Here is a 25,504-nt window from a genome sequence, read left to right as displayed (position 1 = left end):
GGCTTCATGATCTACCTGGGGTCTCTTTGAAAGCCCAAGACAAATAGCAGGAGGATCTGAAAAATCAAAGTGGTCAGCAGAAGACCAAAATGAGAAACAGCTTTTTTTATGATTTGTGTTAAGCACTTACTATATGCCAGACACGGTACAAAGCCCTGGGGTCCATACAAGATAATCACGTTGGACGTAGTGTCAAATCCCTTTTTACTGATGAGGTAACTGAGGCACAGAGAAGTTAAGGGACTTCCTCAAGGTCACAGAGCAGGCAAGTGGCAGAGATGGGATTAGAACCTAGGTCCTTCTAATTCCCAGGCCCACTAGGCAACCTTGCTTCTCAGGCTCCCAGGTTACCTGGAGTGAAAGCAGGGAAGTTTCAGATGTGCTCCTCCATCAGCAAGACTGGTAAGAGAGGGTAAAGGAGAATTCCCCTGCTCAAGTAGGTTGAATTCATCTGAGGAGGTGAACTCAATATGGCCCTCAGGATTTCAGACACAAATTGCTTCAACGATGGAGGCATCGCCTCTTCTGACTAGGGAAAGAGGGAGGAAGGGAGACAAAGATTTGGCTGAAAAGCTGCAAGTGTATTGGCACAGTGATGGTGGCAGGAAGGTGCTGAGACAAGCTGGGAGCCTGACAGATGGGATTGGAGTGAAAAGACCAGGGGAGTGCGAGATTGTATATGTACTGTATTTCCAAATGCCTCACAAGCCAAAAAAAAAAAAAGCCAAAAAAAAAAAAAACCAGAATAAGAAAGTTTGGATTAAAAGTGCACGGAAGAGAATGTTCCCACAGCTAATTGTAGGAGAATTAGACCTCAGTGCCATATGATTCCTGATCAAGTCATTAATTCTTTAAGAGATAAAATTATAAGCAGAGAAGAATTTGATTTCTTCTGAGACCCTTCTGATCTATTGGAGGGGCATGGGGACTCAGAATTAAGTTTGTCTTAATGAAAGTTCTGCTCTTTAGAATTAAATTAATTGCACAAGAGAGTTTTTTTCATTTTCTATTAATTCTTTCAGGGATTAAAAATTGTTCTTGGATTCCTAGCTGCTGGAACGAATCATTTAATCTTCACAACTGTCACAGAAAGGAAGTGCTTGGGTATAAATGACCTGAGCTTTTAGGGATACTAGAAAGGCCATGCTGAATACGTTAAGTCTGGACACTTGTTCTAGCTTGACCTAGCAGTGCTTCTTCTTTGGGTCCTCTGTAGGATTCTGGGAAACGAGCACAACCATGAAAATCCCCCTTACCTTGTAGCTGGAAGATCAGAGAGCAGAGACAATCACAAACCAGAATGAAGAGGGATAGATAATCACTTAATAACTAAGTACCCCAGATACATCATTAGGCAGAATGCAGCGGATGTTCATTTTGACTCACTGACTTACAGCTCATTCCTCTTAGGTTCCTTTTAATTACAAGGTGAAAGGCTGCAATTTTTTCTCTCCTAAGATTTTATTGCGGTCTAAGAAACACAATATTAACAGCTGCCAGTATTGTTTGCCTATAACTGGATAATTATAAAATAATTAATGCTTCCTAAGGGGGTTAATCTACATGCAGGAAAGATCTGTGACCTTTTTTAAACATCTAGGGACACACAATCACCCCTGTTTTGGGACTAACTTTATGCATTATTCACATGCTACTGGGTGGCACTTATACTCTAACTGGGTGGTACTTAGAGAAGCAGCGTGGCTCAGTGGAAAGAGCATGGGCTTGGGAGTCAGAGGTCATGGGTTCAAATCCCAGCTCCGCCAACTGTCAACTGTGTGACTTTGGGCAAGTCACTTAACTTCTCTGGGCCTCAGTTACCTCATCTGTAAAACAGGGAATAAGATTGTGAGCCGCACGTGGGACAAACTGATCACCTTGTATCTTCCCCAGTGCTTAGAACAGTGCTTTGCACATAGTAAGCGCTTAACAAATACCATCGTTATTATTATACTCTTGGTGGCACTTATACTCTAACAGACGTAAAAATTTGTGTGAGTAGTGTGGAATTGGAATCAATAAATTGAATATTCAGTGGAGATCAGAATCCCCCATCCAGTGAAGGAAGAGAATTAATGGTTCCTTCATACCTATACGTTAGCCACCCTGCCCAGCTTCAGTTGTTCCGGGAGGGTAAGGAGGTGGGAGAGGATTGAGTCCTATGTTTGAATCCCGAGTCCCATCATCTTATTTCTCCCCAAAACGAACGGAACTTTTGCCTTTTATTTTTAAAGAAGCAGCATAGCCTAGTTGATAGAGTACGGGCCGAAGAGTCAGAAGGACCTGGTTTTTAATCCAGGCTCTGCTATTTGTCTGCTGTGTGACCTTAGGCAAATTATTTAACTTCTCTGTGCCTCAGTTTACCTCATCTGTAAAAGGGGTTTATGACTGAGAACCCTATTGTGGAACATGGACTGTGTCCAACCCAATTACCTTGTATATACACCAGTGCTGAGTACAGTGCCTGGCACATAGATAGCACTTAAAAAAATACCACAATTATGATTATGATTATGATTATTATTCTCTTACCCTACCAGAGCTGAAGGGGGCAAGTTTATCAGCAGTAGAATTAGTTGTTGTAGCAGTAGTTGTAGTAGTAGTAGTAGTATTAATTAAGTATTTACTATGTGAAAACACTGTATTAAACCCTGGGAGAAAATAAGACAGTGAGAACTAAACACGGTCTTTGTCTCTTTAGGGGATCGTAATCTAAAAGTAGTAGTAACAGTAGTAAAATAGTAATAATAGTAGTGTGCATCAAGTGCTTACAATGTGCAGAGCACTGTACTAGACATTTGCTACTAGAGAGCTGGAGGTGGGGTAAGTAATCCTGACCCAGGCAGGGTCCCAGACCCACGTTCCAAGTGGAAGGTGGAGTTGGCTGTCAGGGTTGGGACAGCCAGGGATCCAGCAGGGAGTCAGGGAGGCCCACTTCACAGACTCAAGAACCACCAGTCAGTTGCTTTGTGGCAGCCAACTGCAAACAGATCAAACCAAGGGAAGCCAGGGAGGCCAGGGCATCAAAAGACTCAGGGGCCGTGAGGATAGGTAAAGCCAGGGTGGCAGAGGTGGCAAAATAGTCAAGAGCAGTAAGAGTGGAAGGGGCAGTCAAAGTGGCAGGGACTACACGGGTAGCAGGGGAAGCCAGGGCAGGGAGAGTCAGTGTGACAGAGGCAGTGAAGGTGGTAGAGGCAGCCTTGGAGGCAGGGGTCAGGAGGATGGCAAAGGCAACCACGGTGGTAGGGTCAATTAAGGAATCAGGTTTAACCAGGTTAGGGAAAGCCAGTGTGGCAGAGGCAGTGAGAGTGGCAGAGACAGCGTGGCTCAGTGGAAAGGGCCTGGGCTTGGGAGTCAGAAGTCATGGGTTCTAATCCCGGCTCCGCCACTTGTCAGCTGTGTGGCTTTGGGCAAGACACATAACTTCTCTGTGCCTCAGTTACCTCATCTGTAAAATGGGCATTAAGACTGTGAGCCCCACGTGGGACAATCTGATGACCTTGTATCCCCCCCCCAGCGTTTAGACCAGTGCTTTGCACATAGTGAGCACTTAACAAATACCATTATATTATTATTATTATTTTTATTCCATGAGGGCAGGGGCAACCAGGGCAGAGACAGCAACTGTGCCTGGGACAGTGAGGGTGGGAGAGACAACCAAGGCAGGACAGCCAGCATGGCAGAGACAGCCAGTGGGCCTGTCATAGTCACAGAGAGAATCAACCTCCAAGAACAAGTCTTCTGTTTTGGAGCAGCTCACTTGGCTACTTGTCCTCTCCCCTGCGTCCAGCTCCCCAGTCCCCTGCAGCAATCTATGTGTAATAGGAGGTAGGCAGGGGTCTGCCTGCTCCTGCCTTTTGAATCAGCTGGGGAAATGACAGTCTGAGTCTGGAGACAGAGGGGAGAAAGAAGAAAGAGCCAGGAGCAGTGGGAAAAGGAGGCTGGGAGGAGCAAAAAGGAATGGAGCGGGCCTGGGCTCCCAGCCACGTGGAGAGGAGAGAAAGGAGCCGCCTCCTGAAACCAGATGCTTTGGTTGCTGCTGATGTGGCATAGAAGACCACATCTGGCCAGCTACTCCTTGAGCCGGCTCGTTGGTCTAGGGGTATGATTCTCGCTTAGGGTGCGAGAGGTCCCGGGTTCAAATCCCGGACGAGCCCTGCTTTTTTTCCCACCTGGTTTTATTTTTCGGGTGGCGAGGGAGAGCCTGCTGGGACTTGGAATGGATGGAGGGGACAAACTGGCTCTTAGTTTTATGTCCCCTGAGCCACCTCTCCCTGCTGCAAGCCAAACCTGGATCAGGGTTGGGTTTATTCATTCATTCAGTCATATTTATTGAGCACTTACTCTGTGCAAAATGATGTACTAAATGCTTGGGAGAGTAAACTATAATCATAAACAGACACATTCCCTGCCCTCTGGGGCTAAAGCCTTTCCTTGGGCTCGTTTCTTTCCCCGGCCACAGAGACTTCAAAGGAAGGAAACAGAGTTAGAGAAGGAGTCTGGATGAACCCCAGGCAGGGGTTGGGGAAGAGAAGAGGAGCTAGCTGGGGAGAAGGGGCTTCTTAGGGGGATGGGAGAATCCTGGAGGGGGTTAGGTGCCCTGGGGAAGCCTTGGGGGGGTGATGCTGGGGTCCCAGGGGGATGGAGGTGGGAAGACTGGAGGGGAGGGGAGAAAGTGGAGGGAAAGGGGCAGGGTTGGCAGAGAGGAAGAAGCTGGACCCTGGGATGACAAGGGGAGGAACTGGAAGCTGGGAGAAAGGCTTCAAAAGCGCTTAGTACAGTGCTCTGCACACAGTAAGAGCTCAATAAATACAATTGAATGAATGAATCTGCAGGAAGAATGAGCTGCTGTCATGGGATTAGGTGGGCAGCTGAGCTTCGCAGTCAAATCAATCAATCAGTCATACTTATTGAGTGCTTACTGTGTACGTAACACTGTACCAAGCGCTTGGGAGAATACAGAATAACAGAGCTGGCTGACACATACCCTGTAATTTTATTTATATTAATGTCTGTCTCCCCCTCTGGACTTTAAGCTTATTGTGGACAGGGAATGTGTCTGCTATATTCTTATATTGTACCCTTCCAAGTGCTTAGTACAGTGTTCTACAAATAGTAAGTGCTCAATAAATAAGATTGACTGACTGACTGTCCATAAGAAGTTTACAGTCTAGTGGGGGAGGCAGACTTTCAAATAAATTACAGATATGTAACATAAGTGCCGAGGTGTTGATGGGGGTGGTGAATAAAGGTGCAAATCCAAGGGCAAGGGCAATACAGAGGGGAGAGGGAGTAGAAGAAATGAGGGCTTAGACAGGAAAGGTCTCTTGGAGGGGATGGGATTGGAATAAAGGTTGAGTTCTATGTATGGTCCCCGAGACCCAGTTTCTCTTTCCCCAGCAGATGTGAAGGGAGGGAGTTCACTAGTAGTAGAAGTAGTAGTAGTGTACCCCAACTTTCTGAGACCCCAGATTGCAGGGTGAATAGTACAAACTGCTCCTGGAGCTGGTCCCAGAACTGACAGCTCCCTGCCGCTAGGCCCATTCCAGTCTGTAAACTCCTTGTGAGCAGGGATCCAGTCTACTTACCCTATTTTATTGCACTCTTCCAAATCCCTAGTACAGCACTCTGCACTCAGTCATCACTCAGTAAAGACCATTGATTGATTAAGCTCATTATGGAAAGGGAGCATGTCTGCTGATTCTGTTGTGTTTTACTCTCCCAAGTGATTAGTACAGTACTCTGCACATAGTAAGTGCTCAGTAAATATCACTGATGGATTGTGGGAAGCAGCGTGGCCAGAGAGTCAGAGGACTTGGGTTCTAATTCTGGCTCTACCACTCGTCTGCTGTGTGATCTTGGGCAAGTCACTTCATTTCTCCGGGTCTCAGCTACCTCATCTGTAGAATGGGGATTAGGACTGTGAGCTTCTAGTGGGATATGGACTGTGTCCAACCTTGTATCTACCTCAGTGCTTAGTACCTAGCACACAGTAAGCACTTAATAAATAATATTTAAAAAAATTGATAGGAGAACTGGACCCTTCCAGGCACACCCCTTCAGTCCAGCTCACTGGCACTGGCCCTTCTCACTCTCACCCCCTTGGAGCAGAGGTTTCTGGGCCAGGAAGAAGTGATTTAGGAGAAAGAAGGAAGTTTTTTTTCTTTAATGGTATTTGTTACTCATTTACTTTGTGTCAGGCACTGGACTAAGCACTGGAGTAGATGTAAGTTAATCAAGTTGGACTCAGTCCATGTCCCACATGGGGCTCACATTCTTAATACCGATTTAGCAGATAAGGTAAATGAAGCACAGAGAAAGGTCACACAGCAGACAAGTAGCAGAGCTGGGATTAGTCCTCAGGTCCGCTGACTCCCAGGCCTGTGTTTTTTCAATAAGGCCGTGCTGCTTCTGTTTTAAAATCAGTCACTGATATTTATTGAGTGCTTACTTTTTGCCGATCACTGTACTAAACTCTTGGGAGAGCACAATGCAACAAAATTAGCAGACATGTTCCCGCCCATAACGGATTTACCGTCTAGATGAAACAGAGTCTAGAAAGACAAGCAGGCCTCGAGTTAAGTAAGAGACATCCATCAGATAGGGCAGCAGAATAATAATAATAATAATAGTAATAATCTTGGTATTTGTTAAGTGCTTACTATGTGCAAAGCACTGTTCTAAGCGCTGGGGTAGATACAAGGTAATCAGATTGTCCCACATGGGGCTCACAGTCTTCATCCCCGTTTTAAAGATGAGGGAACTGAGGCCCAGCGAAGTGAAGTGACTTGCCCAAGGTCACCCAGCTGACAAGTGGCGGAGCCGGGATTTGAACCCACGACCTCTGACTCCAAAGCACATGCTCTTTCCACTGAGCTACACTGCTTCCCCCGATCAGGTGATCAGGTTGTCCCATGTGGTGCTCACAATCTAAATCTCCATTTTACAGAATCTGGTCTGGCCTGTACTCCTCAGTGACAAAATTACACCTACTCCCAGGCCCTCTTGTGAACTAGCCGACCCTTAACTTGGACCTGCAGACCTCTCCTTCTTTTGAGAATTTCTTTCTTTCAGAGAGCTCCTCTGGCTTCAGAGGGGACATTCACAATATCCCCATGGACTGAAGAAAGGAGTAACCAAAAATGAGCTCTGCTGTCACTGAGGGTTGCAGAAAAGTGCACCAGGAGTCCCCAGAGAGATAGAGAAGTGAACAGTGACTCTCCGCACCCTACTGTGACTCAGTGACCTAGTGTGGCATAGGCTCTCTGCAGTCCTTGAAGCACCGAGCTCTATCCCAGCTCCACCAATTGTCAGCTTTGTGACTTAGGGCAAGTCACTTCACTTCTCTGGGTCTCAGTTACCTCATCTGTAAAATGGGGATTTAAACTGTGAGCCCCCTGTGGGACAACCTGATCACCTTGTAACCTCCCCAGCACTTAGAACAGTGCATTGCACATAGTAAGCAATTAATAAATGCCATTATTATTATTATTTTAGGGGAGCCCTAAGGGAACAGGCATTCAATCCCCATTTTACAGATGAGGAAACTGAGGAAACCATCCAAGGTAACACAACAGACAAGTGATAGAGCTGGGAATAGAGCGCAGGTCTCCTCACTTCCAGGCCTATGCTCTTTTCCACCAGGCCACACTGCTTCCCCATGGAATGCACACAGTAAGCGCTCATTGAGAGGCTGATTGATTGATTGATTGATGGTGTGTTGGATCCTGGTGGCTCTCCCAAAGGACAGTCTGGCCTTCTAAATTTATTTCTCTTTAGTTTTGTCCTCGTGAGTCTGGCTTCTCATTCTCAACCATCACTCCAAACGAAGACTGATGAACGAAAATTAATGAAACTAGGACATCACCTTCTCTTTGGGGTCTGATACAAACCAGGGTCAGGTTTCCTCAAAGGGATGCTGGGAAAAATCCTTTTAGACCAATGCCTACATGATCAGAGTCTGTGGCAGCTCAGGTTATATCTGATTCCAAGCTGTTCCTCACTGTCTCAGAGTTAGGAGGACAGTGGGGGATGGAAGCTGTAGAGTGTCAGTTCCTCAAATCTCCCCCCTCCCAGACCCCCCACACTAAGCATTCCTGCTGGGATTTCCTGCTAATGATTTTGGAGCCAGGCCAGCCCCGACACTTATCCAGGCAACAAGAAAGTAATTCCCATCTGCTATTGCTACAAGAGGCCAGATTCAGTGCTGACATTGTAATGAAATGGATTCCAAATCACTTCCTAAGGAGAGGATGTCGCTTGCTGTGCTTGTCAGGAGTTACTGAGAACTTTTGCATTCCACTCTGTATTGGACATAAAATTCTTCATCCTCCCTAGCCCTTAGAGTGATACTGGGATGAAGAGTCTGTTATAATTGTTGCACAAAAGGACCTGAGATACAGAGAGATTAATCCTCAGAGTCCACATGAAATCTGCTAGGGCTGCTTATTCATTCTTTCAGTGGTATTTACTAAGTGCTTACTATTAGACAGAGCATTGTACTAAGTGCTTGGGAGGGTACTAGTGTCATCCGTGACTCCGCTCTCTCATTCACCCCACACATCCAATCCATCACCAAAACCTGCCAGTCTCACCTCCATAACATCACCAAGATCCGCCTTTTCCTCTCCATCCAAACCGCTACCTTGCTGGTTCGATTTCTCATCCTATCCCGACTGGATTACTGCATCAGCCTCCTCTCTGAGCTCCCATCCTCCTGTCTCTCCCTACTTCAGTCTACAGTTCACTCTGCTGCCCAGATTATCTTTGTACAGAAATGCTCTGGGCATGTCACTCCGCTCCTCAAAAATCTCCAGCGGTTGCCTGTCAACCTACAAATCAAGCAAAAACTCCTCACTCTTGGCTTCAAAGGCTCTCCATCACCTCACCCCCTCCTACCTCACCTCCCTTCTCTCCTTCTACAGCCCAGCCTGCACCCTCTTCTCCTCTGCTGCTAACCTCCTCACTGTGCCTCATTCTCGCCTGTCCTGCCATCAACCCCTGGCCCACGTCCTTCCCCTGGCCGGGAATGCCCTCCCTCCACACTGCCAAACTAGCTCTCTTCCTCCCTTCAAATCCCTACTGAGAGCTCACTTCCTCCAGGAGGCCTTCCCAAACTGAGCCCCTCTTTTCCTCTCCTCCTCCCCATCCCCACCTCTGCCCTACCTCTTTTCCCTCCCCACAGCACTTGTATATATTTGTACAGATTTATTACTCTATTTATTTTACTTATGCATGTTTACTATTCCATTTATTTTGTTAATGATGTGCATATAGCTATAATTCTATTTTTTCTGATGGTTTTGACACCTATCTATATGTTTTGTTTTGTTGTCCATCTCCCCCTTCTAGACTATGAGCCCGTTGTTGGGTAGGGACCCTCTCTATATGTTGCCGACTTGTACTTCCCAAGCGCTTAGTACATCATCAATTGTATTTATTGAGCGCTTACTATGTGTAGAGCACTGTACTAAGTGCTTGTACAGTGCTCTGCACACAGTAAGCGCTCAATAAATACAATTGAAAGAATGAATGAATGCATCTCTCTCCACTCCTCAAAACCCTCCACTGGCTTCTCATCATTCCCCTGCATTAAGCCACAACTCCGCACACTTGGCTTCAGGTCTCTTCACCAACTCGTCCCATTCTACGTCTTCTCTCTTCACCCATACTTCCCAGTTTGCCCTCACAGTTCTTCTCAACCTAACTTCTTTTAATGGTACCATGCTCCTACCTCTAGTATCATGAAAGTAGGGTAGAACCAGCATCCCCAAGGGGTGGCTTTCAATCAGGCAGTCTCCAGGACAATTAGGAGTCCGGCACAAGATCACAGTCTCCCAGTGGGACAAACACATGAGTCTGCTTCATCTCAGATAATATTTTTCAGTCCTTCTGTGATGAATTGCCTCATAAAGAATGAGAACCAAATCCTCCAATCCTTAGCTAACTAGGCAGAGTTCATTAGGACTAAGAAATGTGAATTTTGCAAAATTGTTTCAATCTGATGTTCTGTTGGCCCCAAGCAAAAAGAACTGGCATCTCTTGTATAATCTATCAACCCCTTTCTTCTCTCTGGCAAGGGGGCAGACATAATTCAGGGTTCAGAAGACATTATCTGCTAATGGTAATAGCAATGATTCCTGCTGCAACTTAGAAGCAGCCATCAGTGGGTAACAAAAATGGCTGGCCTTGGGCTGAAGTCTGGGAAAGAAAAACAAATGCTCAGACATTAGACAGAAACTCAGTAATATAACAATCTCCAGGAAGGAAGCTATTCGCTTTGTTAAGTGACATTCTCATGTTCTTTTTACCAATTAGAGGTGACCTAGTCCTTTCCCCACAATTTGGTATGTGCGCTAAAGATTGGATGTCTGATTTTAGTCTAAGAAGCTAGCATTCCTGGGTATGTTGTTTCTGGAGTGAATTAATTGACCCAAATGATGTCAATTAAATAATATTAATCAAGATTTTGATAGTGTTGTCCTAGTGTTGAGTTTCCTATCCTCTCTCTGGAGAGGGATATACATTGAGCTTTGCATCTAAAGGGACACTGTTTTCAGTTCCTACCTGTGGTTCTTGGAAAACCCAGTTTGAGGATAATGATAGTAAATATTGAGCGCTTACTGCATGCCGCGTTCTGGGGTAGGTGCAAGATCAACAGATCAGATACAGTCCCTCTAGTGCCTAGGACTCAGAATCTACTCAGAATCTAGAGAAGCAGCATGGCTTAGTGGAAAGAGCACAGAACTGGGAGTCAGAGGTCATGGGTTCTAATCCTGCCTCTGCCACTTGTCAGATGTGTGACTTTGGGCAAGTCACTTAACTTCCCTGAGCCTCAGTTACCTTCTCTGTAAAATGGAGATAAAGACTGTAAGCCCCACGTGGGACAAGCTGATCATTTTATATCTCCCCAGCACTTAGAACAGTGCTTCACACATAGTAAGCACTTAACAAATGTCATCATTATTGTTATTATTATTACCAGGAAAGGGAACAGGTATTCTAATCCCATTTTGTAGGTGAGGTAACCACATCAATTGTTTATTGATTTGCCCAAAGTAATGCAATAGACAAGTAATAGAGCTGCTACTAGAACCTGGCTCCTGGTTTCCAACCAGTGCTCTTTACACTAGACCAGCCTAATCAGCCTGTAGTATTTGTTGAGCACCTTCTGTCTGCAGATTAATAATAATTAATGATTATGGTATTTGTTAAGCACTTACTATGGGCCAGGCAATATACTAAGTGCTGGGGCACTGTATAGAGTACTCTACTAGGCATATGGGAGAGCAAAATAGAATGAGTAGATGTTACCACTATCCTCCATAGGAGAGGCATGACAATGGAGAAGAAGGGCAAGGGCCTGGAAGTTGGGGAACATGAGTTCAAATCCCAACTCAGCCACTTGCCTGCTGTGTCACTTAACTTCTCCGGGACTTAGTTTCCTCATTGGTAAAATGGGATTATAACCTGTTTAATCAATCAATCAATGGCATTTATTGAGTGCTTATTATGTGCAGAGCACTGTACTAAGTGCTTGGGAAGCACAATATTACAGAATTAGCAGACATGTCCCCTGCCCCTAATGAGCTTACAATCTACCTTTCTCCCTTCACCTTAGATTGAGAACCCCATGTGGGACAGGGACTATATCTGACCTGATTATCTTGTATCTACCCCAGTGCTTAGAACAGTGACGGACACATAGTAAACACTTAACAGATGCCATTTAAAAAGATAATAATAACAAGTGTGGTATTTGTTCAGTGCTTCCTACGTGCCAGGCACTGTTCTAAGCACTGGGGTAGATACAAGGTTATCAGGTTGGACACAGTCCCTGTCCCTCAGAGGACTCATTAATTTTACAGATGAGGAAACTGAGGCACAGAGAAGTTAAATGACTTGCCCAAAGTCACATAGCAGTCAAGTGACAGAGCCTGATGGTGCAAATTATTCCTTTATTTAGTATTTTTCTATTGGAAGTGGGATTCCTTTGTTTTGGTCCTTCAGTGGGTGAAGGCATAAGTGCCCACCACTTTGAGTAATGGGAGTGATGGTCCCCTTTTCTTTTTGAGTTCAACACACACACTTACTCATCCAGGATTTTTACCAGGCTTGAGAGTTTCCCATCAGGGATGAAAAATACTCAAAATGGTGGCTTTCTGGTTTCTCAGCTCTTTGAAATATGTCCCTTCCCAGCCCTTCCTACCTCAAATCCCTGCCCTCTTCTTATTCATAATGAAAAAAGTTGGCCTCTGTTGTGGCATTGATCCCAAGTGTCTGGAAAGAAAATTCTGACTTTCTGCTCTTGAGGGATTTCACAGAAAAAAAAATTGGCTGGAAAAATCAGTTTCCACTGACACCATTGAGTGTCTTACTACATATAGGCTGTTTCCTTTATTGGGTAAATTACAGAATGAGTGATTAAACTAGAACATATTTAAGACTCATCTATATATAAACTATGAAGGAAGCATATGACAGACATCTTTTAGGTAGTGCTAAATGAATCTCAAAAAATTCCAGCTTAATTGCTCCTCTCAAAGATGGAATTCATCCTTAGCCTTGATACTTAAGGCACCAGCCTTAAACTAGAATTTTAAAGTATGGATCAAGTGAGAAAGCTGAGGGTCCATGACCTGTAACAGAATTGCAGATAATCAGAAGTTGGAAGCAGAAATGAGCTTCATGAGATTGAAATGCCAGGAAGTCTCTGTATGACAGGCTGGATCAAGAGTCAGCAGAAGCATCTTCTGTACAGTCCCTTATTGAAATGAGTAAGGGGCGAGGCAGTGAAGATTAGTTAATCCATGAAGGTGTAGCACATTTTGTGTGGGGTACAGACCAGGGTGAAGGTGGTAGGCTGGTGTATGAGAAGAAGCGTGGCTCAGTGGAAAGAGCACGGGTTTGGGAGTCAGAGGTTATGGGTTCTAATCCTGGCTCTGCCACTTGTCAGCTGTATGACTTTGGGCAAGTCACTTAACTTCTCTGTGCCTCAATTACCTCATCTGTAAAATGGGGATTGAGACTGTGAGCCCCATGTAGAACAACCTGATCACCTTGTATCCCCCCAATGCTTAGAACAGTGCTTTGCACATAGTAAGCACTTAGTAAATACCATCATCATTGTCATCATCTTCACCATCATCATATTACCCATGTCAGATTGCATCATAGGACTGGCAAGTATCAATCTTAGGGGAGGAAGTTCAGTAACTTTTTCTATTATAATTGTTATGATTTTATGGTATTTAAGTGTTTACTATATGCCAAGCACTGTACTAATTGTTTGGGTAGATTCAAGCTAATCAGGTTGGACATGGTCTGTGTCCCGCATGGGGCTCACAGTGATAATCCACATTTTACAGATGAGGTAACTAAAACACAGAGAAATTACGTGACTTCCCCAGGGTCACATAGCAGACAACTGGCGGAGCCAGAATTAGAACCTAGGTCCTTCTGACTCTGAGGCCCAGGTTCTGTCCACAAGGGCACTTTGCTTCTTGGTAAATCGACCCCATCAACTAGACGGAGGCAGATCAGATAGGGGCACGGCCATAATCCAGTCAAATGCCTATTATACAAATTGATCCCTGTCTTGCACCTAGTGAAGATGCAAGTGAAGATGGAGCTAGCCATCCCCGTGCCACTGATCAGCGGCTGAAATTGGTTCCTGTAAACATCTCATTTGAAACCAGGAGATAAATTTTTGTTTTTCCAGAACAATAACTCTTCAGGTCAGAGAGTCTGTCTCCTGGTAGTGAAGCTCCTGTTTGCTCATCTAAACAGCTGACTAGGTGGGGACTTTGGGGAGAATGGCACAGGATGCTCAACCTCTGGGTGGAGAATGGCCAGACAGTTAGTAGTATTTCCTGAGCCCTTACTCTGTGCAAAGCACAGTACTAAGCCCCGGGGAATGTACAGTATAACAATATAACAGACACATTCCCTGCCCATAATGAGCTTACTGTCTAGAAAACAGAACACCCTGTTTTGTGATGGGACAACCTGATTACCCTGTATCTACTCCTGTGCTTAGAACAGTGCTTCACACATAGTAAGAACTTAACAAATACCATTATTATTATTATTATTATTAGCAGCAGCAGTAGTAGTAGTAGCAATAATCCCTTTCCTAAATTCTCCTTTGGGCCTGGAACTCCCTTCCCTTTCATCTCTGACAGTCCACCACTATCCCCACTTTCAAAACTCTTTGAAAAATCACACCTCCTCCAAGAGGCTGTCTGAGATTAAGCCCTTTATTTCCCCTATCTGCCCTCTAAGTTGATTATGCACTTGGCTGTGTACCCCTTTAGTACTTTGATACTCACTCCACCCCCATGGGGATGGTACTTACATATGTGTATATATATATATATATATATATATATATGTATGTATGTATGTATATATGCATATATATGTGTGTGTGCGTATATATAAGTACCATGTATATATATATATATATGTATAATAATAATGATGGTATTTGTTAAGTGCTTACTATGTGCCAAGCACTCTTCTAAGCTCTAGGGTCGTTACAAGGTAATCAGGTTGTTCCACATGGGGCTCACAGTCTTAATCCCCATTTTCCAGATGATATAACTGAGGCCCAGAGAAGTTAAGTAACTTTCCCAAGGTCACACAGCAGACAAGTGGTGGGTGTTTTGAACCCACGACCTCTGACTCCCAAGTCCATGCTCTTGCCACTAAACCACACTGCTTCTCTCTCTATATAAGAATATATATATATTCTTATATTCTTCTATTTCCCCTATCCCTCATCTGCTTTAATGTCTGTCTCCTTCTGTAGACTGTAAAATAATTGTGGCTCTCATCTACCAACTCTGTTATATTGTATTTACTTTTTTTTAATATAATGGTATTGGTTAAGTGCTTACTATGTGCCAGGCACTGTACTGAGAGTTGGGGTAGACATAAGGTAATCGGGTTGGACATAGTTCCTGTCTTCATAGGGCACACAGTCTTAATCCCCATTCTAGAGATGAGGTAACTGAGGCACAGTGAAGTGAAGTAACTTGTTCAAAGTCACAAAGCAGACAATTAGAGAAACTGGGATTAGAACCTAGGTCCTCTGATTCCCAGGTCAGTCCTCTTTCCAATAGGCCACACTGCCTTCCCAAGTGTTCAGTACAGTGCTCTGCATCAATCATCATCAATCGTATTTATTGAGCACTTACTATGCGCAGAGCACTGTACTGCACACAGTTAACACTCCATAAATATCATGGATTGATGGATTGATTGATTGATTGGTAGTCTTTATGTGTGCATGGTGTGGGTCGTGGCTGAGGGAACTGCACTGCCCTTTTATAAGCTCTGAAATTGCAAATTAACAATTGCAAACAATCACTGGGGGGGAAATCTTTACGTACATATGACATGGAATGAATTGTCAGTTACACATTGAACCACTCACAGACACATCAAACACACCAAACTTCACTTCCAGTAGCATTTTTTTCAAACCTTGAGGACAGCAGATAGAAAGAGAGAGAGAGAGAGAGAGAGAGAGAGAGAGAGAGGAGGAGGAGGAGTGAGAGTTAGTCAGACAGTTGAACCAGAATGGAGAGGGAGAAACATAGACAAAGATGGACCACATGAGAGAGAGAGGGAAAGAGAAAGAAAGAAGACAGATGGTCTTATATAGAGTGGAAGAGAGAGATAGACTGACACATGAACTGAAACAGAGACAGAGGGAATTAGAGAAAGGGAGAGACAGAGAGAGACAGGCAGATGGACCAAAACAGAGTGATTGAGTTAGAACGAGACAGGCAGATAGACCAAAATAGGGAGAGAAGGAGAGAGAGGGAGACAGATGGTCTGAAGCAGAGAGAGAAAGAGAGACAGATAGACAAGTGGACTGAAACAGAGAGAGGGAGAGGCAGAGGGATGGACAGGGAATGAGAGAAAGAGAAAACAGGGAGAGAGAGCATTTTCTGGATAATCAGACATCCCCTGCAGAAGTAAACTAACAATCTTCTCCTGTTTCACAGATCCATTACTGTTTCAAATGAATACAAATTAAAAATGCCATTTCCTTAATTCCATCATTATTTCCCACTTTCTTTTCCATTAGCTATTTTGTAGAGCAGACTCTTTATTCCAAAGAAATAATGAATTGACTTCATGTGTTTACATTCCAAATCGCCTTTACCAAATTATGACGGCCCACTGACCCTGCCTTGCTGAAAACCCAGAATCTTATCTCGACTGGAGAGAAAATCCATTTGAGTTGATGATCATAGTGTCTTACATACTTCAGAATATAGAGATGGTGGCATCCCAGTGTCTAACCAGACATTTCAACCACATAACATGCTTTCTCCTGTCCTTTGTATTCAAGCTTGGAAATTTACATTTATGAAATCCGATTGGATGTCCTTATGCAGTAAGTTCCCATGGTCAAGGATCATGTCCACTGTTTCTCCAACCCATTTTTCCTTGTGTGAGTGCGAATCCAGTCACCTCTGAGCTTAAGTGCAGAATCATGCTGAAAGAGCAAGGCCATGAATCCGCAAGAGTATGGACAGGGAAGTCAGGAGATGTAGGTTCTAATCTTGGCTCCTAAGCTTGCCTGCTGTGTGACCTTGGGCAAGTCACTTAATTTCTTTGTGCCCAAGTTTCCTTATCTGTAAAAAAGTGTTCTCATTGGTTAAAAAGGGAGTAAGATACCTTTGCTCCCTCTGTTTTAGACTGTGGGCCCCGTGTGATACACGAATGGTGCCCAAACTATATTGTATCCACCATAGTGTTTACTACAGTGCTTGGCATCTAAATATTCAATTGACAAATACCACAGTTATTATTATATATTCCAGTGCTTAGTACAGTGTTGGACATAGAGATTGCTTAATAAAAATAACATTATAATTAATATTACACCCAAATGTGAACCTGAAGACATTCTCTGTCTACATCCATGAAAGATTCATTCATTCATTCAGTGGTATTTATTGAGTGTTTACTATGTGCAGAGTTGGCAGACATGTTCCCTGCACACAACAAGGTTACAGTGTAGAAGAGGAAACAGACATTAGTATAAATACATTAACTTATAAGCTTATTGTGGACAGGGAAATGTTTAGTACAGTACTCTGCAAATCCAGTACTTAGAACAGTGCTCAGCACATAGTTAGCAGATAACAAATACCATAATTATTATAGTAAACACTCAATAAATACCATTAATTGATTGATAGTACAAGTTATAAAATTTATAATACATAATTAAAGATATGTACATATGTGATTTTCCACTGCAGAATGGAGTATTGGTCCAAATGAACTTGTTTCTTCCAATCCTGCAGTCATTCCCTGTAGACCCTGAAGGAAACCCAGTAATTCCTTCTTATGACCTGTGACAGGTTCCAACATTACTGGTTCTGCTCTGCATACAGGGCTGCAGTACCTGGTGGATTGAAGTTATTTAAGCTCTTTGCCTAGTTTACCTCCTGGGAGGCCTTGGGAGAATTGAACTTGCTTCATTTGTTAATATACTCTGATTAATGTCTGAACCTTTGGTTGAGACCTTTAAAGAAATGAACATTAGATGCATGCAAATGGATCAAAGGAAGGATCTGATGGGTGGTGCTGTGAGTCTTTCTCAACTCTTAGAGCAATGAGAAAGGCATCACCAGAACTTCAGCTATGACTTCATGGAAGGGTTGGTCTGAGCTGTGAGAAGCCTGAAATCCTACTGCTCATTCTATGTTTGTCATCATCTTGCTCTTCTGTAGCTCCTTATGGGCGGGAAATGTGTCTATCAACTCTGCTGTATACTCCCCCAATTGCTTAGTACAGTGTTCTGTACACAGTAAATGCTCAATAACATTATGGCAGAGAATGTGTCTGTTCATTGTTATATTGTACTCTCCCAAGCCCTTACTACAGTGCTCTGCAAAAAGTAAGTCCTCAACAAATACAATTGACTGACTGATTGAATACTATTGATTTATTGATTGATAGTTTGTTTTCTTCTCCTTCCTTTATCCGTTGCCAACCCTCTCCCCCTCCCACACTGAATGTGAGCTCCCTAGTATTTAGGGATCATGCATTTTTCATCCATGTATTTCTTTCTCAGTGTTTAGGACAGTGTTTTGCCTCTAATAAGCACCTGCTACTACTACTACTACTACTACTACTACTACTACTACTACTACTACTACTACAGAGGGTGGCCTGTGGAATATCAATTACCCAAGACCCACACTCTCCCTCCATCGCTCTCTCTCTCTCTCTCTCTCTCTCTCTCTCACACACACACACACACACACTCTGTCTCTCTGTGTCACACACACACACAATAACTCCCTCTGTTTATCTGTAAGACACTAGTGGTAAAGAGATGACTTTTTTGAGAGCTATCAATTCCAGTGAACCTTATCTAATACGTTGGCCTTGTAGTCACAAATAGCTTAAACGAAAACTGTTTCTATAGCTATGATCCAGTCAGTTGCTACTTCTGTTTAACTAACCAACAGTGAAAGGTATTTGGGCCCCAAGTTATTTGGGTCTGGCAAGAAACTCAGAGGAAACTGAATCAATGTTTTCCCAGTGTTAGAGTCACAACAAGTGCTCTGCACAAAGTAAGTGCTCAATAAATACGATTGAATGAAATCACTCTGGGAAACGCTACTCCAATTACTTAATGTCTGTTTCCCCCCTAGACTGTAAGCTCATTGTGGACAGGGAATTTATCTGTTTATTATTATAATATACTCTCCCTAGGTCTTAGTACAGTGTTATGCACACAGTAAGTGTAAAAAAAGTACGATCTACTGACTATCCTGCAGGAGTATTTGTTTGCCTGTATGGGGGCATCATATGAGCAACTAGAGGCCAAAGAGCTGGGCATTCTTAGTGTGGTCAGTTACCAGAATCATGATTCCTTTTCCAAGCTACTGAGAAAGTTTCTTTCCTCCTCACTCAAAGTTTGCCACCTCTTGGTGTAAGGTGGTGTTTGGGAGATTCCTTCTGTACACACTTCCTTCAGGAAACATTCCCAATTCAAGAGAGGGATTTATTTGACAAACAGCCAGGCTGCCTTGAGGCTTTTTTGGTTTGGAAAGGGTAGAGAGTTCACACCACAAGGAACAAGGTGAGACAGGTAGGAGAGTCCAAACTTCTGTGGCAGGCAAAAAATTTCAAGTGCTTATCCAAATCCCTCCGGTCGAGGCATGTCTCTTCAGCAGGCTTTCTTTCTGGGTTATTCTGTGTTTCCTGATTTCAGTTGAGCTGGAAATACTTCAGGATTGGCCTTTCCCTTCATCACCATGGCATCTCAGTATGCAAACCTATTAAGCTAAAAACAAACATGCATGTGGGAAGGAAAATTACTCTTCAACTCCCACACAGACATGGAAGCTTGGAAGGAACCCAAATGGCCTATCCAGCCCAGATATCACCCAAAAGGGAAACAGAATGGAGACCTCTGAGTTGTCCAAAGTTCATCTTTGGGAACAAAGCTCTTTGTGCTTGTGTAGCTGTAATTGGGGCCTTCACTATTTTGGCTGCTGGGGGAGTATTGTTTCAGAATATTCAGTCAGCAAAGAGAGCCATGGAGAAATCACTTCAGAAATGCCCTTGTCCACCTCTACTCAGCCAGCTTTAAGCTTGGTGATTCAAGCCTTGGTACAGGGGCACAACCTATTCAGCCTACGGAAAAAAAAAGTAAGTGGTGTAAAAATGTGAAAATTGGCCTGGGTTTTCTCTCCAGATGAGCCCAGCTGGGACCTCTGCTCCTCATTCAGGGTTGGGATTGAGCTGTGGCTTTGCTATTCTTTGGCTGTTCTTGCAACTGTTAACTCCAGAGGATGAGGGTAAAGGGAATGAGAATTAATCATCCAATCAGTGGTATTTATTGAGTGCTTTCTATGTGCAGAGCACTGTACTAAGCACTTGGGAGAGTACAAGGCAACAAAATTAGTGGACACATTCCCTGCCCATAATGAGCTTACAGTTTAGAAGGGGACTTTAAGGGGGACATAATTTAAAGATATGTACATATGTGATGTGCGGTTGGGGTGAATATAAAATATCCAGAGGTCACAGATCCAAGTCAAAGGAGAAGAAATATATATTTGATGAGAAGATTAACCCTAAGAGAGGGGTTTAAGACCCCGGGGATAGATCTGGTAGGGGACTGTGGGTAACTAAACAGAGAACTGAGCTCTGATGACAGTTGATTTCATATTGACCAATCAATCAATCAATCAATCATTGTCAGTCAGTTGTATTTATTGAGCACTTACTGTGTGCAGAGCATTGTACTAAGCACTTGGGAGAGTACAATATAACAATTTAGCAGACACATTCCCTGCCCACAATGAGCTTACAGTCTAGAGGGGGAAACAGACATTAATATAAATGAATAAAATCACATATACGTGCATAAGTGCTGTGGGAGCTGTCTCTCTCTCCCAATCCTATTTCCCTAACCACCTTTAACGTTACACCACCAGAGTTTCAGATTGGGGGAATATAGGGGTGATTGTAAACTCCTTGAGGGAGGGGTCATGTCTACTTTATTATAATTTCCCAAGCACTTAGTCCAATGTTCTGCCCAGAGTAATCATTCAATAAATGTTACTGATTGACTGACTCCACATAAGAATCTGGTACTCAGAATTCAAGGCACCGTTTTCTTTTTGTGTATCCGTTCCTGATGTCTCTCCTTCCTCAGCCCATCTGTCTTCTCTCCATTTTGGTCCCAGTGGGACACTATGGGTAACCTCAGAAGACAAGGGACAAGCACTGCTACAGCCAGGGTGGTTCCAGGGAAGTGATGCTTCATCTCGCCTCATCACCTCTAGCCTTGCATGAATGAACACAATCCCTGTAATTCCACCACACAAGCAACTGGGTGACACAGTGCAAAAAGCATGATACACGACCTGGGTTGGCCATTTTTTTGTACTTATTAAGCACTTACTGTGTGCCAAGCTCTGAACTGAGCACTGGGGTAGATACAAGATAATAGGATGGACACAGTTCCTGTCCCGCATGGGGCTCATAGTCTAAGTAGGAGGGAGTAGGATTTAATCCTCATTTTCCAGGTGAGGTAACTGAGGCATAGAAAAGGTAAGTGATTTGCCCAAGGTCATACAGCAGACTAGTGGCAGAGGAGGGATTAGAATCCGGGTCCTCACTCCCAGGTCCATGCTCTTTCCACTAGACCATACTGCTTGCATGCTGTGGGACCTTGGAATAGTCACTTAGCTTCTCTGTTCCTCAGTTTCCTCATTTATAGAATAGGGATTAAACAACTTGTTACCCATTCCCCTTGTACCATGAGTCCCATGAGGGTTAGGGACTGTAACCAACCAGATTCTCTTGCACTCCCCACAGAGATTAGTACATGTACACATAGAAAGTGCTGAACAAATGCCACCAATTATTATTAGAAGGTGTTGCTGTTGTCTGTTCTCAGAAAGACATTTTAGAGATAAGGAACTAAAACAGAAAGAGATTAAATTATTTGTCTAAAGTTTCCCAGTGGTCAGGCCTGCATGGAGAAAGGTGTTTTTTGCTAAACTATTTTTATTATAGGAATGCTCCTTTTTTGGTCCAAATCTGCATGGAATATGGCTAATGTTAAATACCACACTAATTATTCTTTGCAGTCAAAATGAGTAATTCTGAAATCGCATTTGACCAGAATCAGGCCTGTCTCCATACCTGCCTCATGAACTCTGGTGTCAGTCTGAATGTTTGATTGACAGAGTCCTCAATCCTGCACTCTTTCCCTGATTTTGCCTCAGGAAGCTTTTTTTTTCACGGTATTTGTTAAGCAGTTACTATCTGCCAGGAACCTTAATAACCACTGGAGTAGATTCAAGACAATCAGGTTGGACACAATCCCTTTCCCTCTTGCGTCTCACAGTCTTAGTTCCCATTTTACAGATGAGCTAACGGAGGCTCAGAGAAGTTAAGTAATTGACCCAATGTCACACAGCAAATACGTGGCAGAGCTGGGATTACATCCCAATTCCTTGGACTCCCAGGCCTGTGCTCTTTCCATTAGGCCACACTTCTCTGGGGAGGGGTCTAGGGTATAGGCAGAATGGTAATAAAGTAAGGGGGAAGAACAAAGCTTTCAAATCTTCCAGGCAACAGCTGTCAATCAGACTGATTCTTGGGCCAATCGGAAGTCATGAACTACACAGACAACAATCCAACCATCCCTGGCTCAGGTAACCAAAATGAAACTATTAAGGAAAAGACAGGTTCAGAATGTGCATAAGTTTGGTCAAAGGCAGAGAGACTGGAAACCAGTAAGACTCATGGAAAATTGGTTCACTTTCCCCTCACCCGTCCTATAGATTAAAAAAAAAAAGTGATGCAATAGAAAAACCTCCATAGATCCCTTCCACTGTCTTCTTCTGCTACACCCCAGGTGGCAATCTTTGCATATATTCCAGTTCTCACTCAATGCTCTTCCCAAGGTAAACTCTTACCTAAACCTCCCACTCAATAGTCTTCTCATTGACCCACCGTCCATGCTGTTCCCCAACATGGAACTCCCTCTTCCCTCAAATATGCCAAACCCCACATTCATTCACTCATCCAATAGTATTTATTAAGCACCTAGTTACTGAGGCTTGGCGGGGGGGAAACATGAATGAGAATTAGCTTCCATGGGCTTCACAGTCTTAGGGTTGGGGCAGGAGGGAGTTGTTGAGAGACACAAGGAAATATGAATCAATACAAAAACAAAATCATAAAAGGCCAGGGCAATGATAAACCCCTCTGTCAAAACCTTATTACAAGCTTACCTCTTGAAGGTGAAAGCTTGGCACTGAAAAGTTGGCAGCTTTCGTTTCACAAACCATCCTGAGGTGCTGGAGTAGTTACAGGGAACATTTGCAGTCCCACATCAGAGTTTCTGGATCCAGGAAGCAGCTATCGTAGATTTCCCTGAGGGACTAAATTATACCACCTCCCTGATCAAGTCTTCCTTCTAATCACCCTCACCACTTATATGTATATCGTTGTGTTTTATTCATTCATTCATTCATTCAATCTTGTTTACTGAGTGCTATATGCAGAGCACTGTACTAAGTGCTTGGGAGAGTACAATATAACTGTAAACAGACACATTTCCTGGCCATAATGAACTTACAGTTTAGAGGACAAGCTTACAGTCTAGAAGATGAGTTTACAGTCTATTTCATACTGATTAGTGACTTGACACAGGACTTGTGTCACCTGATGAGATGGAAACACTTTTAGCAATAGGCTAAAATAGCCCCCGCCCAGAATATTGTGGCCTAATGGAAGCAGGAGCACTGGTCTGTGAGTCAGAAGACCTCTGTTCTCATTCCAGATCTGACACTTGCCTGTGGGGTAGGGGATATTACTTAATTTCTCCATGCCTCAGTTTTCATATCTATAAAATGGAGATTAAATACCTATTCTCCCTCTTACTTAAACTGTGAGCCCAGGTGGGAAAGGGTCTGTGCCCAACCAAATTCTCTTACACTTACCCCAGTGCTTAGCTTAACACAGTGCCCAAATTCTCTTACATTTACCCCAGCACTTAACACAGTGCTTGGCACACAGTTTGCACTTAACAAATATTATTATTGTTATTATTATTATTTCACTTATTCATTTGTTCCCATTTTGGTTCACTCTTGTTATTACCAGGTGTATTTATCTATTCTCTCTTCTTCCCATTGTACATAATCTGATCTGTGTCTGCTCCATTGGATTGTTTCCTCAAGAGCAGGAACAGTCTATTTCTTTGCACCCTCCCACGTACCCAGAGAAATTCAATAAATACTGCTGCTGCTAGCGATAATCACGAGGGTGAATAATTTTACAAAGAGGAAATGTTTTCCAATTCTCTAGCCATTCTTCTTGCGAAGCATCCCTGTCCTGCAATTTTCTTTTCTATGCAGAGTTCCATCACCCCAGAATATTACCTTATTATCACAATGTGGCTGCATGAATCATGCCTTGAGCTCATTAGCTGAGCCTCCTGCAGCTGCAGCTAGCCTGGAAAAACAAGTGTGAGTCTGAAGCAGCCTGTTGGGTAGATGGGCAAACAGATGGACTGGGCCCCTTTAACAATGGCTGGGTGACTGCCCTCTCCAGTAGCTCTAGGGATGAAAGGTCCGTCATGTACATTAGTACAAGCGGCTCCCAAAAGAAGACACTTGAATGGAGTGCTATGGCCTCATGTCCTCTGAAGAGTGTCCTGTTGGTCTTGTGCTGTCAGATGTGCATACCTCTAAGTAGGTACAGCAGGGAGAAAGGGTATAGGTGAACACTGTATGCTTCAGTCTGTGGATAAGCGGGAAGATGGTTTTTCTCAATTTTGGAGTAATTGGCTAATCCTCAGCCCATTCGTACTTGCATGCTCTCCTGATTTTGAAGCTCCTGCTTCTGGGAGCCCCCACCCCCTCAATTCCCACTAAAATTTCCCAGAACATGTTCCTCATAGTAATAATTATAATAATAATTAGACCATGTGCTCCTTGCGGGCAGGGAATGTGTCTGTTTGTTGTTATACTGTATTCTCCCAAGCACTTAGTACAGTGCTTTGCACAAAGTAAGCACTCAATGAATACAATTGAATGACTGAATTGAATGAATGAACGAATAAATGGATAATGGTATTTGTTAAGTGCTTAGTATGGGCCAAGCACTGTAATAAGCACTGGGGTAGCTACAAGATAATCACCTCAGGCATAGTCCCTATCCTGCATGGGGCTCACAGACTAAGTAGGAGGGAGGACATGCATTGATGCCCTGTTTTTCAGATAAGGAAACAGAGGCACAGAGAAGTAGGTGACTTGTCCAAGGTCCTATAGGAGACAAGTGGAAGAGTTAGGATTAGAACCCAGGTCTTCTGACTCCCAGGCCTGTGCTCTTTCTTCTAGGCCACAGTGTTTCAAAAGGGCCCTATTCCACCTCTTAAAGAAAAGTCGCGGTTGGGTAATACATCTAGTGCCACATCCCATCATTTTAATAGGAAATATTTTAAAATAAAAATCTATCCAAATAGCCACAATGAGACCGCTGTTTGGAAACTGCTATTTGATAGGCTGTGTGAGGCTTTCTACCCCACAGCGAGTTCTCTCTTTTAAACACAGATGCTGGAGGCCAGAATGAATCACCTTTTCTCAGAAAACCCAAACTTTTGGCTGAAAATAGATTGTAGTCAGAAGCAAGCCATCTGAGTCTTTACCTCAACTGGACCTTGACCCCTGTGTCCCCCATTCTCTTCTTTCCTCTTTCACAACCTGCTTCGTCCCAGCTCCTCTCGTGTCCCCAGACGATCCCTAAAGCACTTCCGAAGACTGCTTCAGGACACGGGAAACTTCTAGAAGTGAAAACCGTCGTTCGTTCAAGGTTGTTCGGAGCTGAGGAAACACGGCAGCAATTTCCTTCCCACTCATTTTCCCGTTTGATTTTCCTCCCAACCAAATGGCCCTTTTGTGCAGTTCTTTTCGGACCACGAGGTGGGGCTGATATC

At 43.7% G+C, this 25,504-nt stretch overlaps 2 long non-coding RNA genes and 1 other non-coding gene across 3 annotated transcripts in view; 1 reads left to right on the top strand and 2 right to left on the bottom strand.

The window, feature by feature from the left end:
• Positions 1–25,504, bottom strand: part of LOC119933717 — an 84,572-nt gene that overhangs the window by 39,461 nt on the left and 19,607 nt on the right. The window lies entirely within an intron of this gene.
• Positions 4,086–4,157, top strand: TRNAP-AGG. Its single transcript has one exon. It is a non-coding gene; the product is annotated as a tRNA-Pro (tRNA).
• LOC119933718 lies at positions 19,029–25,345 on the bottom strand. The gene is made up of 2 exons (XR_005452604.1): positions 25,217–25,345; positions 19,029–19,324 (listed from the first exon to the last, which is right to left on the bottom strand). It is a non-coding gene; the product is annotated as an uncharacterized LOC119933718 (long non-coding RNA).

This window comes from Tachyglossus aculeatus, chromosome 10 (genome assembly GCF_015852505.1).
Source record: "Tachyglossus aculeatus isolate mTacAcu1 chromosome 10, mTacAcu1.pri, whole genome shotgun sequence".
Taxonomy (NCBI): domain Eukaryota; kingdom Metazoa; phylum Chordata; class Mammalia; order Monotremata; family Tachyglossidae; genus Tachyglossus; species Tachyglossus aculeatus.
Note: the sequence above shows the minus strand (reverse complement) of the source record. Positions and strands in the feature narration are given on the sequence as shown.